Here is a 6,124-nt window from a genome sequence, read left to right as displayed (position 1 = left end):
AGACTATTATAGAATAACTTTTATTGATAAACTATACTATTTTTGTTTGAATGGAATGCACTCTGTACACAGCTATCTGTGGGACATTTCAGAAACCTTGACCTGGCCTCTGCCTTCCTCCCAGCCCCTTCTGTCACAGCTCCCTAGGGTGGCTTGGAATAGCAGCTGCCTACAGCTTTAATGGCACTCTCCCACTCCACCCCTCAACTCCACCCCATTCCCCCAACTCCCCCTCCCCAACCTCTGACCCGCCCTTATGGCATTATCATTCCCCTAGACCAATGGGAGTAGAGGTCTGAGGCCACACCCAACTGATGAGTTTAGCTCCGCCTCCTGGTTAACGTTTCTTGAAGGCGGTTTGCAGAGCTACGCAGAGTCTCAGAGTCCTGTTGGAAGAAACTGCCTAGGGATGGGAGGGTCTGTACTGAAGCGGTCACACCCCTTTCCCTTGTCCCTGCCGTGGCATTTCTGAGGAAACCTACAGGCAGAAACTGGCTGCGGGGGCGAAGGAAAAAAAAAGGTAAAGCGCACAGGGTCCCAGCTCCTGGACCCAAAGTACCTAGATGGCAGCTCCTTTGTCAGAGTCTGTTTCACCATGGAGGCAAATGGGGAGGGACCCTCAGCGCCCCCATCAAATCCTATCACAGCCCCTCTCCTCACAGCCCTGCCTCCTTCCCGGTTTTGGTGACTCTGCTGGTCACTCCTGGGGCCCCACTTGGGGCTTGGCACTGGCCTCCTGCCAGTACCTCACACAGTACCCCCTGAGCCCTATCTCAGAGGACCTCCTTCCCTTCCCCTCTGAACACAGAGGAGGGTAGGGGCACAGATTCTGGGGACAGGGAGGGAGGAGCAGAGTGTGCTAAAGACCCCGTCCACTGGACACAGTCATCACTACCCCTCACCTGGCTCTTGATCTTTTTTTTCCCTCCTCTTGGAGCGCGCAGCTCAGGAGGGATGCACATGGAGTGTTGAGCGAGGAAGGGGACACCCACCTAGCCAGCCAGATCAGCCAAATCAATCCTGGCGATCAACGGGGTGACAGATGTCACAGCCAGATCGCCCTTACATCCAACCTGGCTCTTGATCTTCCTACCTGGTCCCCTAAAGTGTCTTTACCTTCTTTCTGGCTTCTCTGGTGGAGACACAGATTTCCACCTAGAAGGGGATGGGACCGCAGGAGTGGGTGCACAGAGGATTTTAGTCGCCTGACTCTTTAGACACTGACAATATGAAAACTCCATGTGGGAGCTCAAAAAGTTGAGTGTCTCTGGGTGACCCCAGGAGAACAGGTTTGTGTCAGTTTCCGCCCAGAATTCCACTCTCCAGAGACTCAAAATGTTCTCTAAATTCACTTTACATTTGAAATCTGTGTGTGTGTGTGTGTGTGTGTATGTGTGTGTGTTCGCGTGCGCGCTCACGCGATTAAGCCCACAGCCTTCACAAGTGGGGCAAGCTCTCTATTATTGAGCTACGCCCCACCCCTTTTATTGCCTTTTTTCTGGTAGTCCTAGGGATCAAGTTCAGAGAGCACAGGACCACTTGCCCAGCACTTATTTTATCTTTTCTATGTTGAGGTGGTTTTTTATTGCTTGTTTTGCCCCCTCAGGTTTGCCTCATTCTTATGATCCTGTTGCCCCAAAGTCCCAGTATTTGAGATTACAGGCACACACCATAGTGCCAACTTGCTTGCCTGCTTTTTTTTCTTTTCTTTCCTTCCCTCCTCCCCTCCTTTCTTTCCTTCTCCCACAGTTCATTTGTTCAATCATTTAACTGGTCATTACAGCACTTTGTATGATTGTTGGAAGCATTCAGCAGATGGCGTGCATGAGTGTTCTGTAGAAAGTGTGCAGGATGTGAACATGGGCTTATGATTTTCACGAGTATCATTGCTTTTTCTTTCTGCAGTTGAGTCTCAAAGAAGGAACAACCTTGGTGGCATTCGAGTGGTGCCAAAGAATAAAAAGATGAAAAACAGCACACAACCTGAGACATCCGGTGGTGGTGACTGTCACCTATATGAAGCTGTGAATCATGGCTGGCCAGGCTGTTAAGCATGGGACTGAAATGGCAGTAGAGGGTCAAGGTTCAGATGAGAAAAGTGTAAGGTAGTAACAATTCTGCCCTTGATGGGCAAATCGTGTTCTGGTTCAGTGGATGGGTTCTTGACAAGCTTGTATCAAGTCTTGGGTCTGATCCTGAACACAGCAAAAAAAAAAGGGGTGGTGGTGGTGGTGGCTGTGTAATTTCATGTACATTTGTGAAGTTTAGAGGAAATATTTTTATGTCAATCCCCCAGGACTGGTGCAGAGCAAACCTTTAGTACATGGTAGCTGGTATTTGATTTTCCTCAGCCTTAAGGGAAGCCAGGCCAGTGAGAAGAGCCACTTACGCTCAGGTTCTCTGACAGACCCGAAGGCATGTGAGGAGAGCGCTGGGCACCAGGATCAGGTGAAGACCTGAGTCTGGGTTCCCCTTTGCCATGAGCTAGTAAGCTCATGAGGGTGTCATGAGGAACTTTTTTCCCTGGGCTGCAGTGTCTTTCAAACTTAATTTGTAGCTGCACCTCTTGTGTCGCAGTGACCCCTTAGGGGAAGTCTGGACTTAAAATGCACATGAGCGTCAGGCACATTGCAGCTCAGAGTGGCTCTGCGGAACAGTGCCTCCCTGACTTGGGCACATCTTCCTTGCACCTGCTGGGGACGCCTCAGCTCACAGTCTGGACAGTCTTTGGCTGAGCCGCAGGGACAGCAAGGTCATCTTGGATTCTGGAAGGAGGCTGTCAGCCCCTGCTTAAAATGCCATGTTGCCCGGAGCCTGTGAAAGCCTTGTGCACACTTCCAGTGCCTACCAGCACGTGACTTTCCCTCTGACAGCAGCAACAATCTGCCGGCCCCACCCCTTTGGGTCCATGGCACTTAGGCAACTTCTTTCCTTCATGGCGCCCTTAAGCCCACTTTCTTCTGTGACCGGCAACAAAAGAGCACACTGCTTCTGCAAGACCTCATGATGACACTGTGTCAACGTGTGGTATCCCTCCACTTCAGGTTTGTGCCTTTTCCCTTTTGTCTGCTGTCTTTGCTGTGTCCTCTCCCCTTACCACTCTCCAAAGGACTGTGCCCTCTCCAGCATCTGTTCTCCTCTCTTCAGGCTGTTTGTCCCCTGGAGCCATGTGTCTCTCTGGGGACTAGGATGGGGAGTCCACAGTGAGGCTTTTCTGTGAAGTCTGGGGAGGTTGGAGTTCTGAGCTTGGCTCAGGCTACCCCTGGGTGATTCTTACTGGAAGTGGAATCACCACCTCTTTTCTGTCTCCACAGAGCCAGGATGCCACCAGGTGCTGCAAGCTCCTTCCTGAGATCCAGTGAGTGTCTCCTAGTGGGGCAGGAGTCTCTAGGCTACGGGGTCAGGGCAGGCCATTGCCCATGAGCCTCTTTCCCACTTAGCCACTGCCCCCATGACCCTGTGTCTCCATCCCTAGGAATTTCTCTTGGACCCAGATCCAAAGACTCATCACGGAGGTACCACAGATTGGAGGCAGAAGTGGAGAGATGGGAAGGATACTGGATAGATGATAGATGTACCCGAGGTCGCCAGTCCCTCCCTCCATCTACTGTGCCCTGTGCCTTGGGCTGATGTGCAAGTTAAAGGAGGAGGAGAAGGAGCGTGACAGGAAGGTCCAGAAGTTGGAAGGAACCATGGCAGAACTGAGGAGACAGATGGGTGAGTGCAGACAAGGGGGACATGGAGGAAGGCCTGGGCTGTGGAAGTGGCTCACACTGCCCCAAGGAGTAGGGTGGATTCAAGGGCACTGTTGCAAAGGTCAAGGCTTCTCTGGCAACCTTGTCATGTCTCTGAGCTTCGCTGTCCCCATCTACAGAGAAGGGTGTTGTGCCCACTGCCAACCCCAACCCAGGAACCATATGGGAAAGTAGCTTCAAGACTGGCCATCATCTGAGTATACAAAATCATTAATCAGGAAGCCAAGGTTCGGGGCAAGCAGCCTGAACTGGGGGCTGAGCACTGAGGAGCTTGTTGAGAGGCCAGAGGCCCACACCCTTACCGCTGTTTCCTCTCACCTGTGCCCCCAGCCCTGGAGCCCCAAGCAGGGCCATGAGGAGCAGCAGCTGTTTTCTGAGCTCCAGTGGCTGCAGAATGAGCTGGAGCACATCTTGGGGCAGCTTAATGCACAGGTGCAACAAAGCCAGAGCCTGTATAGAAGGAACCTGAAGCATGAGGAGCGGCTGCGCCAGCTGGAGTGCAAGTCAGAGCTGTGGGCCACACTGTTACCGGAGGACAGGAACATCCTGCAGTGTATCCAGAGCAAGCACAATACCGTCAGTAGCAGAACTGTGAGCTCAAGGAACATTTGGCCTAGCTGAAGTTCAGCTTCCTCAGGCTGGTACATGGCCACTGCTTGCTGGGCTCCTCACTGCCAGGTCCTTCAGGGCAGAGCAACAGACTTAATCCTCTGGGTCTTTCTCCTCACACACACACTAACAATAAAATGGACCAATATAGCCCTCAACTGTGAAAGTGCCCGTGAGCCAGACCCCTGCTCCAGCATCTGGCAGGAAATGGAGAGAATCCTGCATACTGCCCTCTGCTATGGACACCCAGGTTAAGGTCCTGGGCCTGGCTGTGCTGGTGGCACTGATTACCATTCTCTGTAGAGTGAAGACAACACCCATATCAACAACACGCTATAACCTGAGCAGCTTGAGAGGAAGGAGCTGGCCAGGAAGCTGGGCCAGCTGCAAGAGAAGCTGTTAGAGCTCACAGCAGCGGTAACTCCTGCCCCATGAGACTGGGCTAGGACACAGGTGCCAGCCATGGGCAGGGTAAGTGCTGGGGCCAGGTCTGGTCTCACAGCTTGGAGACAAGTGACCCCACAGTCCTGCAGCGCCTGGCAGAGCAGTTCTCTAAGTGTTTCTTGTGTAGGGGACAATGACTCTTAGCATATCATTTTAAGATAGAATAATTCTAGTCTTAATGCAAGCCTCAAAATGTGTCTTGAGAAACATCCCAGAGGGTTGTAAAGAATTAACTTTGCAGTCCTGACTTAGCCCTGGAATGCTTCTCTAAAGACAAAGAACACCAGGACCCAGATAACCACCTATGACCCTGCCTGGGTTGTTTCATCCCTTCCCTGGCCCTAGATAAACACTGTAACCATAAAGGAAATGTATGGTTATCTAAAGGGGGACATATAGAACAGAGTACAGAAAGTATATGTCATTGTGGTTGGGCTCATGACCGGATCCTGACACAGTTACGTGGCACAAGGAAAACAACATGTGGCCAGGGCTACAACATTCCTTTCTGTTACCATGGAAACCAAAAATGTATATAACCTGGGAACAAAGACAGGTCCACGCCCACTTCCCGGACTTGCAAATCGGGATGAAAGGTGACTGGTCTAAATTAAAACTTTGTCTGTTCTCTTGGTCTCTTGTGGAATACAGCCTGAATTTTTGCCATAACATTTTCTCTGTGCCTCTTCACTGTTAGAGGTAGGTGGCCCTGGGCTCTTCCCAGGTCCTGATGTCATCGTCCTGCTAGAGGCCTGAATCTCCCTCATCCTGAGAAGAGCCAGGGTTAGAGGGGAGGCTCCTGGAGTTCTGGCTGGACTTGAATTTCAGCTGTACTAGCACTAGTTAGGGTTAACTATAGGGTTAGAGCTAGGGTTAAGGTAGGTGTAGTGCTACAGTCAGGGTTAGTGTTAGGTTTGCAGTGAGGGTTAGGGCTAGACTTAGGGTTTGAACTAGGGCGCAGAATAATGCTAGTGCTAGGGTCACAGTTATGGTTAGGTTTAGGTTAGTGTTATGTTTTGAGTTAGGGCTAGGATTAGGTAAAGGGAGAGTTTGGGGTTTAAGGTTATGGCTAGGGTTAGACTTGGGGATGGATGTATCTTTAGTGCTATGATTAGGGATTGGATTAGAGCCAGTGGTAGAGCTAGGGTTAAGGTTAGGATTAGTGTTAGGGCTAGACTTGGGCTATGACTAGAGTTAGGGTTAGCATTAGGGTTAAGGTTACAATTTAAAATTTAGGGCCAGGGTTAATACTATGCCCAGGGTTAGGTGTAGGGTTAGGGTTTAGTTTATGATTAAGACTAGGGTTGGTGTTTTGG

The 6,124-nt window shown here is 50.8% G+C and overlaps 1 long non-coding RNA gene across 1 annotated transcript; it reads left to right on the top strand.

The window, feature by feature from the left end:
- Positions 1-352: 352 nt before the first annotated feature.
- Positions 353-5,015, top strand: LOC102007690. The gene is made up of 5 exons (XR_261703.2): positions 353-520; positions 1,906-3,044; positions 3,315-3,358; positions 3,476-3,717; positions 4,086-5,015. It is a non-coding gene; the product is annotated as an uncharacterized LOC102007690 (long non-coding RNA).
- The last annotated feature ends 1,109 nt before the right edge of the window (positions 5,016-6,124 follow it).

Source organism: Chinchilla lanigera, unplaced genomic scaffold (genome assembly GCF_000276665.1).
Source record: "Chinchilla lanigera isolate Chin_1 unplaced genomic scaffold, ChiLan1.0 scaffold00034, whole genome shotgun sequence".
Taxonomy (NCBI): domain Eukaryota; kingdom Metazoa; phylum Chordata; class Mammalia; order Rodentia; family Chinchillidae; genus Chinchilla; species Chinchilla lanigera.
Note: the sequence above shows the minus strand (reverse complement) of the source record. Positions and strands in the feature narration are given on the sequence as shown.